General features: G+C 47.8%; 1 long non-coding RNA gene across 2 annotated transcripts; it reads right to left on the minus strand.

The window, feature by feature from the left end:
* Window positions 1-6,359: 6,359 nt before the first annotated feature.
* On the minus strand, window positions 6,360-9,900 carry LOC310923594. 2 transcript variants are annotated; one of them, XR_014592640.1, is made up of 3 exons: window positions 8,874-9,900; window positions 7,817-8,033; window positions 6,360-7,654 (listed from the first exon to the last, which is right to left on the minus strand). It is a non-coding gene; the product is annotated as an uncharacterized lncRNA (long non-coding RNA). The 2 variants fall into 2 exon arrangements; XR_014592641.1 differs by having other exon boundaries at window positions 8,860-9,900.
* Window positions 9,901-11,686: the final 1,786 nt, after the last annotated feature.

The following is an 11,686-nucleotide window of genomic DNA, read 5'->3' on the forward strand; positions in this document are numbered from 1 at the left end:
ACTAGAAAACCTATATTCCTTGACCTATAGAAATTTATTAACCTAGTACGTCAAAACCACAGACTTTTAAATCCTTAGTCCACACATGTAGACCATATACACCAATCCCATCACTACATACCAAATCAAAGCCAATTTTCTATTACTAACAGAACAAAAAAAGCCTCTACCTTTAACTGCAATAAAACTTCTAATTAAAAATAAAATAATTTCATTATAACTAAGCAAAAACTTCAAACAAACTTCCTCCAAAATAAATAATTTAAACACCAAAACCCCTCAAAAATTCAAAATAACTACTTCAAAAACGCCTTCAGTACCTTTCAGACTGATTTTGAGAGCAAAGCAAGGAAATAAAAAGCACGCAGCCTGTTTTAAGAAAACAGTGGTCACTCCTGTGCATTCCCTGTCCACTGTATTCAGCCCAAGCACAGACAGACTGCAGCACACAGATCTCCTTCGCTCTTAGTTAGTTTTAGGGCAGAGAAGTTCCCTGCACTGATTATTTCCCCTTTTTCTTTGAGTTCATTAAACCTGCTGCAGACTGAAAAACCCAGAGAAGCACCGAGAGCTGCACCTGCAGCCACGGGGCCTGGACCTCAGCATTTTATCAACACCAGAACAGCGGATAAGAGACCAAAGGAGCTGAGCTACAGCCCACAGCAAGGACTTGCTGAATTTACCATCTCCTTTCAGAAAAACAAAGTGTTTTATTATTTTTTGTTATTTATTCTTTATGCTTATGACCACTTTGTTTGTTAAATAAATAGTTTTTTCCATTTCTTCCTAAAGAAATTCTTTCACAAACCAATTTAAAAGAGAGACCATTTTGGTTTACTCTCTAAAAAAAACCCTATTCAAAAGTTTCCTCTCAGGTTTACCCTAAACCACAACAACAAACAAATCAATCCACAAGAATAAAAACAGCACAAATATACTTCAATTAACAGTACCAAAACCAATTATTCCTAACTCAATGAACCCATAATACCTCAGAACCACCAAAACAAACAGATCACCTATAAATACACACAAAACCAAAAGATCCATTTGGCTACAAACAATATCCCCTAAATTATCCAAAATTATAAAACATACACTGTAGTCAAGCATGCTAAATAAACAAATCCCATAAAACAATAATCTAATTATAAATATTAAGAAACCCTAAAAAATGAACTACATCACACTGACTCAAACCCACTAAAACAAACACAACACCATTGCCATGATTAAAGCCACCGCTAAATAAATAAAAACCTCCCCTATACCTCACACCACAGCCAATTACACCACTGTAAACCTTAGAAAACAAACTCTTGAAAAACACAATATCCCCCAAAAACAACTCAGTAACAAAACTCAGTTCAAAAATACTCTGATCATGTGAGCTATGAAACCGAACATGAAATAAATACACCACATATCCGTCATCACACCACCTACAAAGAGAATAAAGCTACACAATAAATCATTAAAAACCACCAAACAGAAAAAAAACCAGCCCTACCCAACCTGAATCCCTCCATACAACACACAAAACCCCAATAACACATTTCAGAAGTCTCTTTAAAAAAGCTACTTAAATTAGTTCTACCTCAAATACAAACAAACTCACACATGAGGTTACCTTCACTCAAAACCCAAATTACTCACAATAAATAATACCAAAAAAGACAGACAAAACACGACACACCACCTAAGAACCTCATATTGAAAAGAAGCCACATAGAAGGGCCACTATTAATTAAAATTTCAGCTGAAAAGAAAACCTCGCCACTTTAAACACGGATAACAACAGAAAAAAGGAGTTTCTTCCATCAATTTGAACTCCTTTTGTCTCCATAACTCCTTTTTCTTCTGGGAGCACCGGGGAGGGATTGGTGAGACGAAGCTGAAAAGGAAAAAAGTCCCCCCAATAAACCCGCACTGGGTTATTTACCTGTTTGGCACAAAGGTTTGTCCCTCGGCGCTTGCCGAGGAAATGCTCCAAATCCAAATGCTCTTGTAGTCTCTCCATGAATCACACCCAGAACCTCAGGATAAATTCCTCACTCCTCACAGCTCGATACTCAGCTGAGCTGAGGCTCCCCTTTTAAACAGCCCCCGGCTGGAACCGCCCCATCGTTATCCATCACAGCCCCACCTGTGCCTGCTCTGTCCCCCCTCACTGTTCCCAGCTCACACCTGGGGCTGCTCTCTCCCCTCCCCATCCTGTGGCATCTCTCACCTGCAGCTGCTGCCACTCCGAGGCTGAGGGCAGAGGGGACTTGCTGTTCATTCCCGGGACGGTTCATTGTCTGCACCTGACACGATGGGGCACCGGGCTTCCCTTGCTGTGGATAAGGACCCCTCTTCTCCTGCAGGTGCCCGAGGCTGGAACGGGGATTCCACCCCCGAAAGTCCGTATGCATGAGGTTCATAATTCCCAAGGAAATTCCCCAGAAATCGTTACCCTTCATTTACAAACATTCCTTTGGAATCACTCTTAACTTGTCTTTCTGTGGAAGCATTTTAAACATTCATTGGAGAGTTCAGGAGCCGAGTTGGCTTGTTTATGACTTGGCTGACAAGCCCAGACAAAACCCAAACACCGAGAACCCCGGCCCTGCCCGGCCCCGCCCCCGCCCCGAGCCCGCCCAGCGCCCGCCCTGCCCGAGATGGGGGCGGGACCATCGCCCGCGGCCCCGCCCTTCTCCCTGGGCCGGCCCCGCCCCTCACAGCTCAGCCGAGCCGGGTCCGAGGGGAGAGGAGAGATCCTGGTATCATTTCAAAACGCATTGGGAAAAATAAAGATACCGATTACATGAAGCAGTCCAGTATGTGTTACAATGCTCTGCAATGCTCTGGGTGAAATCATCTGTTCCGCAGAAACTGTTTAAGCATATTAAGGTTTCACAGAGATGATTACAAAAAAAAGATATCTCACCCTTTGCAGCACCTCTTGCAAGACAGCTCGACTGTCAAGAGTTAATGGGTCCTCACGAATAAGAACTTGCTTTTCCAGGGTTCCTAGAATACAGCCCAGATGCCACAGTTTAGATCCTGAAACGAAAAATCCAAATACAGCACTCCTTCAGAACCCTGAGGGACAGCCACGGATTCTGGGGCTACAGGAAACAGTGAAAAATTGCACCAAGAACGGTGCAGTGCTGGCTGGGAGAAGTAGCATTACTTTGTCCGATAAAATGCCATTATGCAGCCAGTTTAGTGCTTTAGAGAATTTTACTGCCATGGGGAAAAAAACAGGGAAAAAAAAATTGAACCAAAAATAGTGCATTGAAACAAGCAAAATAGTGAAAAGATGCAATAAATATGAAAAACATAGTTACTTCTAATAAAAGCAAAAAATAACAAAAAATGCAAAAAACGCGGTTTTATTTCTGATCCTTTAAACGCTGCTTTAAATCCAGAAACTACAGAAGCGCTTCTCGCCGGGCCCCTGCTAGCTACAGCCGGTCCTCCTGCGCCGCACCAGGCCTCCGGCCTCCCTTGGTACGGCTGGCGCCACTGCCCCAGGACACCGCCGGCCCCCAGACACTGGCGCAGGCGGACGCGGGAGTCGCATCCGTGCTCACCCTCGCTCCCCGGGCCGGCAGCTGCGGACATCCCGTCCCGGCGCAGCGGCGCTCCTGCCGATCGACCGACCGCGCAGCTCCAAACGCCGCTCCCCGTCCCCTCAGGGCGCTATTTATGCCCCAGGGCCGGCCAGCTCAGCCAATCACAAGCGGATGCAGCGCCGGCCCCGACAATCCCTGTTGAGGAAGCGCCGGCCAGGTGAGCCCAACCAATCACAAGCGGAGGCAGCGCCGGCCCCGCCAATCCCAGCTCGGCTCCGCGAGCCCCCCCCCGCTGTCCCCTCATGTCCCCGCTCCCGCCAGGGCGGTCGCGATCGGGACCGGGAGCGCTGCGGGCGGCAGGAGCCGCTCCTGCTCCGCCCGCAGCCGGCGCTGCGCCGGCGTCCTGCCGGGGCTCCGGGCACGAGAGGACGGCGACGGCGATTTCCTGGTGCCGGCAGGGCCGGGCCGGGCCGCGGGGAACCCCCGTGCCGGCCCCGGGACCCCCCAAATCCTGCCGCTCCCCGTGGTGCCGGGGAATCTGTTTCCAGCATAGGCAGAAAAATCTTTACGAGAAACCTCAAAACTCGGGGACACGGGGTCTGACGGGAGAGCGGAGATTCTGGTATAATTTCAAAACGCATTGCGAAAAATAAATCTATGGAACAGCTCATTTCCTCTCTATGGAAACCTCAGAAGTAAAAGCTGCTCGGCTAATTCCATAAAGCATTCCAAAATCAGGGTCCTGGGGAGCGACGTTCGGGGCAACTCGGCTGGCTTCGGCTCTTCGGGGAAACTCGGCGCTTTCCCTCAGCCGTCGGCTCTTCTCGGCTGTTCGGCAACACTCGGTCGTTCTCGTCACCCCCCCCGGGCTCTTTTCGGTTGCGAGAAGCATTACGTCATTTTCGCCCCTCCCTGCCGCCATCTTAGTTGTGGCTGAAGCCAATTCTGGTCGAGACGCCATCTTGGTTGTGGCACGCTTAAGGCCCCCGTCGGTGTTTAACATAGACGCCTGACTAAATCCACTAACCTTAACCCGGCTGCTGCGCGGCTGAATCCACAGCCCGTGTCCCTACATCTGGAGAAAGCACAGAAAATTTCCCCCGGGCGGCGCCGTGGTCGGGGTTTTGTGCAGGCAGTCAACTAGACACACATAGGGTCCTCTCATTTTCCCGCCCTTTTCGCCGCCATCTTTAGAAGGTCAAGCGCCCCGAGCCGCGCCGCCATCTTGGTTGTGGCACCCCCCCAAATGTCCCCCTCGGCTGCTCGCACAGGCCCCTGACCACATCGCCTGCCCGAACACTGCCGTGGCGCCGCTCAGCCCCCATCCCGTGTCCGCGCACCTGCGTACGCCGCGGAAAAATCGCTCCCGGGCGTCTCCGTGGTCCAGGTCGCGCGCAGGGAGCCGGCTGCCACGCGCCCGGGGTCCTTGCATTTTTTCCCACCTTTTTGGCCGTGAACGTTCGGCGCTCGGGCGGCAGCACTGCCCGTGAGCTCACAGCTCGGGGCTGCTGCGGGCCCGCGGGGACGGGCACGGCGGAGCGTTGCAGTATCGCTTTTTATCCACAGGATGGCAGCATTGCCTTACAGATCACAGCCCGGGGCTGCTACACGCCTCGGGTGGGGAGAGCTGCAGTACCGCTCTGTGTCCACACGGTGGCAGCGCCGCCGTAGGGAGCGGAGACAGAAAAGAACGTGGCCAAAATTCCCCTTCCAAACATCCCCGAAAATAAAGGCCCCAAAAGACCCCCAACCAAAACAACTACGAGAACCCCGCCATCAACCAAGCCAAAACCAAAAAAGCCTTCATTTTAGGCTACACTTCAATATTTCTTCTATTTCTTATTTTGATATTTCTATTAATCATTACAATTTATCTATGATATGTACATTATAGTAGGTATATTTTACATATTATAATATAGGAAACATGTAAAAATATAGAGTGGATTTATTGATATTACTTTTCATATTTTATAGTTCTCCTTTTCTTGCTTATATATATGTATTTATTTTTTTGTGTGTGTTTTCTTCTTGATATTTTAAACATATGTATTCATTAACCTAACAGATCAGAACCACAGTTAATTAGAATTGAATGACCCTGGTTTTCTAAGGGGTAAATATTTAATCTTTATTAAAATATTATGGGCACATTTTCTCTTTCTGCGTGCTTTGGGGGGGGGGGGTTGTTTGTGGGTTTTGTTTTTTTTGTTTGTTTGTTTGTTTGTTTTTTTCTGAATTTTGGATTTCTTGGCTAATAAACAAGGGGGTTCGGAGAGTTACAAAATAAAATGTCCGCACAGTTTTATCGCTGCCTCTGAAATACACCTCGGCATTGAGTCACTGCTGGCAATACTGTGCACGGGGAGAAGGAGACCTGTTTAGGGTTTGAAAGGAAAAGAAAGGCACCACGGTGTTCACAGCCTTCTCCGTTCAGGTTTTTTAATTCAGCAGAAAATACAGAGGAGTTTTGCTAACTGCGCTCTTGATTATATCCAGACGTCCAGCGGAGAGGGAGGTCATTTCTCAACTCCTTCCTTGCCCACAGCCAACTTTCCACGTGCTCAGGGGAAAAAAAGAGTAGGATAAAAAAAAAAACGGAATAAAGAAAACATGAAAAAAAAATTAATATAAAACAAATAAAATAAAAGTTGAAAAAAAAAACCTCAAAAGAGTAAAAAAGAAATAAAATTTAAAATAAATTAAAAATATAATAAATTGTTTAAAATAAAAAATATCACGAAAGTAAAATCTAAAATATCCATAAATTGAAAAATGAAAAAATTAAGAGTAATTAGGATTTTAAATAGTAATAAAGAAAAATAAAAACTAAAAAGTAAATAACAGAACAAAAATATAAAAATAAAAGAAATAAACCCAAATCATTTTAAAAATACAAAACAAAAAAAAACCCCATGAAAACATTAACCACAATACAATATTTAACATAAAAAATACAAAAATCAAAAAGTAAAAAGGAAAATAATAATTAAAATAAAATATGAAACTAAATAAACACAGCTTTCCCCTTTATGCCACTGACTACCACAGCTCTGGGAGCATCCTGGATTATGCAGGGATAGGGAAAACAAACCCAGTGCCTCCCAGAAAATAAGGTTTTCTAGACAAATCCCAGTTTTGCTTGGAAACGAATTCTGTTTTATCGGGAAGTTCACTTTGGATGAACATCCACATGTGCCAAGGCAGGAAAGAACCACCCCCTTGTGTCCAAGGGACAGCAACTAGGCCGGGATTTAAGTTTTAATGGAACTTATATAATAAAAAACGCACCAAATTGAACTTCACAAAGAGACGAATCACGGCAATTAAACACTTAACGAGTTTTCCTGGGAATTCCCAGAATTCTGCGGATATGGCGCTGAACAATTCCGGATTTACCAACATTAATTGGGTAAATTTCCTTGGAAATGTCCCCTAAGAAGTAGCAAAATTCCAACTTGGATGGAAAATAGGAAAAAATAAATGCTGACTTACTAAAATCAGAGAGAGGCTAAACATCAAATAAAAGGAAGGAATAATATCTAACTCCCAGCTTGCCTGCAAAACAAGCCCGGAAATTTCTAACGCTGAAAACTTTTGGAACGGTCAGGAAGTCGGTGGAAGCCCATGGAATGAGGATTTCAAATCTGCTTCCTCTGCTCTGATTTTCAAGGGAAGAGGGAGTTAAACATGCCTGTTTACTCCTATTCGAAAAAGGATCTCTCATTTATGGGAGTAACAATCCAAAGGAACTCCAATCTTACTTGGATTTGACAGCTGAAACTCTCAGCAGAGTTGCGAAGTTTCAGTGGAACAAAAGAGCCACAATTCCTGGAAAAACAAAATGCAACTCAGCAAAAGACAGCAATTCCATTGACAAATGCATGGAGGAGGAGGAGGAGGAGGATGACACCAGGAACACAAACCAGCTGAAAGCAACGATTTATTGGAAAGGGCTGGAAATCAAATGGACAGTCTCTGGTCATGCTCAGGCATTTCTCCAGGAGTCAGAGAGAAAAGTGGGAACCCTGCACTGGGATAAGGCCTTCCTGTGGCTTCACTTCCTACTGGCTCTCTCCTTTTTTGCCAACTACCTGCAAGAGGAAAAACAGCAGGAATAAAGTTTCAAACAGGAGGTCCTTGGTTCAGGCAGACTGAAGTGCAGCTCCCAGGGAGTGAGTCCAGGCTGGGCCCAGGGGAGCTCCGGGAATCTGGGATTGCCCGTGGAATTAAAGGGCTGGAAAAGCAGGACCCACCTGCCGGGTTTAGTGCTGGGACACAGCAAGGCCTCGGCTCAGGGGCAGCAGTTAGAGCCGGGACCGCAGGAGAACGCCCCAAAGCCGGGTTAAACATCCTGCGTGACATGCAGCACGCTCCAGGAGAAACTCGGGTGGGAGAAGCCCCCGGATGCTCCACGTTCCTTGCCTTTAGCTGCTTTGCCTCCCTCAGAATGCTGACCTCGCCGTGCAGCTCCTACAAAATAGGAGAACCTATGGGAATCATCCACTGGTGGATCTCTAGTTATTAAGAAACAAAATGTGTCCAAGCTCTACTGCAAAGCAGCAGCTCCGAGGTGACACAGGGATTTATTCCAGAGGGGACACAAGTACTTCACAGCTTTTAATACATAAATGAATAGGAGCAGAAATTTTGCGTTTATTTTAGGTCTGATGATGTCCACGGTTGCACAAGCATGGAGGGGCCGTAATCACATTCCTATGTTATTTAGGATATTTTGAATGGCAATATATAACAAACCAATATGTCTCATAATCTGCTATTCAAAGGAAACTAATCATAAGCCGATAACGTGCAGTTTGGGGTCTATCTGTAATTTACCACACTTTTGGTTAAATTACAGCTCCTGACTGTAAAACCCCTGAGAAATCACAATTTTAATCAATTACACCTCAAAATAAAAGAATTGTGATACATAATGGCATTAAAAATTATATTCTTGCATATATAACGCAGACCTTTATCAAATACCAAAAGGTATAGAAAATCTATTTGGTAATTGCTTTGATGTCTCCTGTGAATACAGCAAATTACAAGACCCTCCTGTCGCTACAATAAGATTTGAATGTATCCACTTTCTGGAGTGTATATTGGACAAGAACAGATATTTGCAAAGGTCCGGTTTCACTTCGAACTTCTTCCAAGCAGTTGTCTCCTGTCTGATGCAGATATTTTAGTATTTTGTTGATGGATTATGATATGGATTAAGACAACAGCACACTTCTTGGTCTTTTCAGCTACGTACTGAAAAATTACCTACACAAGAAATGAAAAGCCTTACCCGAATGAATTTACCTCTCGGACAGAAGTTACAGCAATCATCTGCCTGCCTTTGACGACAGTAGCTTCTCTCTGAGAACTTCTGCCCAGTGTTGAAATGTTTCTGGTAGATCTTCAAGCATTCCCCATCTGAGGCTTTTCTCCTCCACAGAAATCCTGCAGAAAGGAAAGCTAAACCAGAAAAGTTGTTTGTAAGAGATTCAAACAAGTCACACCTAGATATATAACAGCAGGAGAAGGAAGCAAAAGTTTTGGGTGGGTGGTCTGACAAATATTGAAAAGAAACAAATTGTTTTTCTAACACAGTAGGCCCATGAAAGCAGAACTGGCTGAAGGACCCAGGGGTTTCTTACCAAGGCACAGCAAGGTGGTACTACCTGCCTAGAGAAAATTCATAATAATCCCCTAAAAATTACAGAAAAACAACATTTTCTTTAAAATAAAAATACAACCACACCATTAAATTATCACATTGGCAATATTCACAGGTTTTCAAGTATTACACTCGAGTTGACTTAATACATTTTTCGGAGCATGCACAAATAAATATTCAGAATTCCCAAGTACCTTTCCCTGCCTTGGCAGATTCTCCTCAGAAGCAGCCAGGACTTGGAGATACTGTAATTGCTAAGACACTTAAAAAAAAAAAAATTTGAATTCCAGCCTTTGAGATCACTTTATCTGGCAGGAGGGCAGTAGGATTCCTATTTGCTCAAACAGGATTCAGCCCTTCCTGCTGAGATGCCCCCAGAAAGCTGGCTCAGAATCACCAGTGAAGGTCAGAGCTGTTGGTGAAGCTGTTTTCCACTGTGTTATCTGATTGCTTCAACATCATTTCCCCGTATTCACCAATTTCCCTCTTGTGCATGAAATCAATGCATCAATTTACTTCCTGACTCCCAAAGCTCATTCTGCTTTTCATTTAAAGAAAAAGAGAGTGAAAATCAATCCAAAATGGTTCCGCAGCTGCTGAATTATTCTCTGCCTCGTGTCTTTACCGACGCTGAGGGGCACCATCATGCAGCTGCTTCTAGGAACTGGACTTCACCTCACCGAGTGGGTGGCGAGGGAGGCTCCGTCCGTCCCTGGATACGAACGCTGCGGGAAAAGGAAAGACCTCAGCGGCCCGGCCCCGGCCGAGCCCGGCAGCCCCCCCGGCCCTTCCTGCCCCGCTCCCCCTCAGAGGAGAGGGGCTGCGCGCCCCGGCCCACGGTCCCCTCCCTACCTGCAGCCGGGCTCGGCGGGCTCGGGCCGGGCTCGCCTCGGTTCGGCTCCACCCGGCGCGGTTCGGCCGCGCTCGGCCAAGCGGCGCTCGGCTCCGCTCGCTCTGCAGCCCCGGCCGCAGGCGAGGGCTCGGTGTGTGCGGCGGGAGCGGCGGGCGCGGAGCGGAGCGGGGCCGGCGGGCGCCGGAGCCGTCCGGAGGCCTCTCGGGCGGGCGCGACCCCGGGAGGGCGGCGGCATCTCGCCTCCGGCGGGCCGCACGACGGGCCGGTGTCCGCGGCGCCGCCCGGCCGGGCTCCAGCGGGCCCGGGCTCTCCGCCTCAGCCGGGGGCACCGGGGACGGGCGGCGGCCGGCCGTGAGGAGCGAGGCGCTTTTGTCCCTCCCACACATCTCCAGCCTTCAGCTTGGGAGCTCTGGGCCCCTCCCTCATACACCGATTCTCCAATTGGTGGAGAGCCGCCGCAGTGACTGCTGCGCTGGCCTGAAGCTTGAGATCCCGCAGCCGCTGCTGCTGCTGCTGCTTCAGCCTTGCCGCGTGCACCGTGCAGCCCCATCTCCTCCTCCTCCTCCTCTTTCTCCCGATCCTCCTCCCTGGGATGTGGGCAGACCCAGAGGGTAAGTGGGAGCCCTGGCTCACCTCAACCGTTCTCATCCCCCGCCCTGTCACAGGACCCCACAAGTTCACTCAGGGGAGGCACGGCCAGGCCACTGGGCCGTATGGGGGAGCAGATAATTCCCAGCATCAGAGGGTGACCTCCCACCATGCACCAGCCAAGCATGCTTTGTCCCTGCCCACCCTCTCTCTTCCTGCCTCCAGCTCAGGACTTCTGTCCCACCAGCTCCAACACAGAGCCTTGGGCACACGGGTAGAAGAAACAAGAGTGGTGCCAAAAGAGGCCTTGAGGCTTGAGTTTGCCTGCAAGATGTCCTCCCCCTGCAGGGAGCCCATGGGTGCCAGGCAAATCTGAGATCCACAGGGTGCTGAGGGCCCCTTAGAGCAGCCCCTAATTTATTAGGGAGCTGCATCTGCTAAACGGTGTTTCAGGCACTGCTGTCACACAGAGATTTTTACCACAAGCCCGTGAGACTTTATGCTTCCAGGGCAGGCAGCATCAGCCACAGAAAGGCAGGATTGATCTCTGGGCTGGGCTGGTGTTCTGGCCCTATCAGGGAGCCCCAAGCCTGGACAAAAATGCTCTTTCCTATCAAGCATCCTCTATCCTGCGTACCATGTCCAGGTCTTTGGCAGACACAGGTCCTGGCACAGGTGCTTCTCCTGGGGGGAACCATCACCCCAAATAAGCAGCAAGGGTGCTGTTCTCGCAGTCAGACAGCAGCTCTAGCTGGGAGGGAGGGGATAAAATGGCTAAAATCTGCAGCAGACAACCATTGTTGAAAGTAAAACAGAGAATCAAAAAGAGCGTGAAGTCAAACAAGAAAGCAACTCTGAGGAGGGTGAAGAGCATAGAATCATAGAAGCACAGAATGATTTTGGGGTGAAAAGGACCTTTAAAGGCCATTCAGTCCAAGCCCTCTGCCATGGGCAGGGACACCTTCCCTGCTGAGAGCTCCAAAAAACCTGGCCTTGAACGTTTCCAGGGATGGG

The sequence above is a fragment of the Zosterops lateralis genome (genome assembly GCF_965231275.1).
Source record: "Zosterops lateralis genome assembly, contig: HAP1_HAP1_SCAFFOLD_132, whole genome shotgun sequence".
Taxonomy (NCBI): domain Eukaryota; kingdom Metazoa; phylum Chordata; class Aves; order Passeriformes; family Zosteropidae; genus Zosterops; species Zosterops lateralis.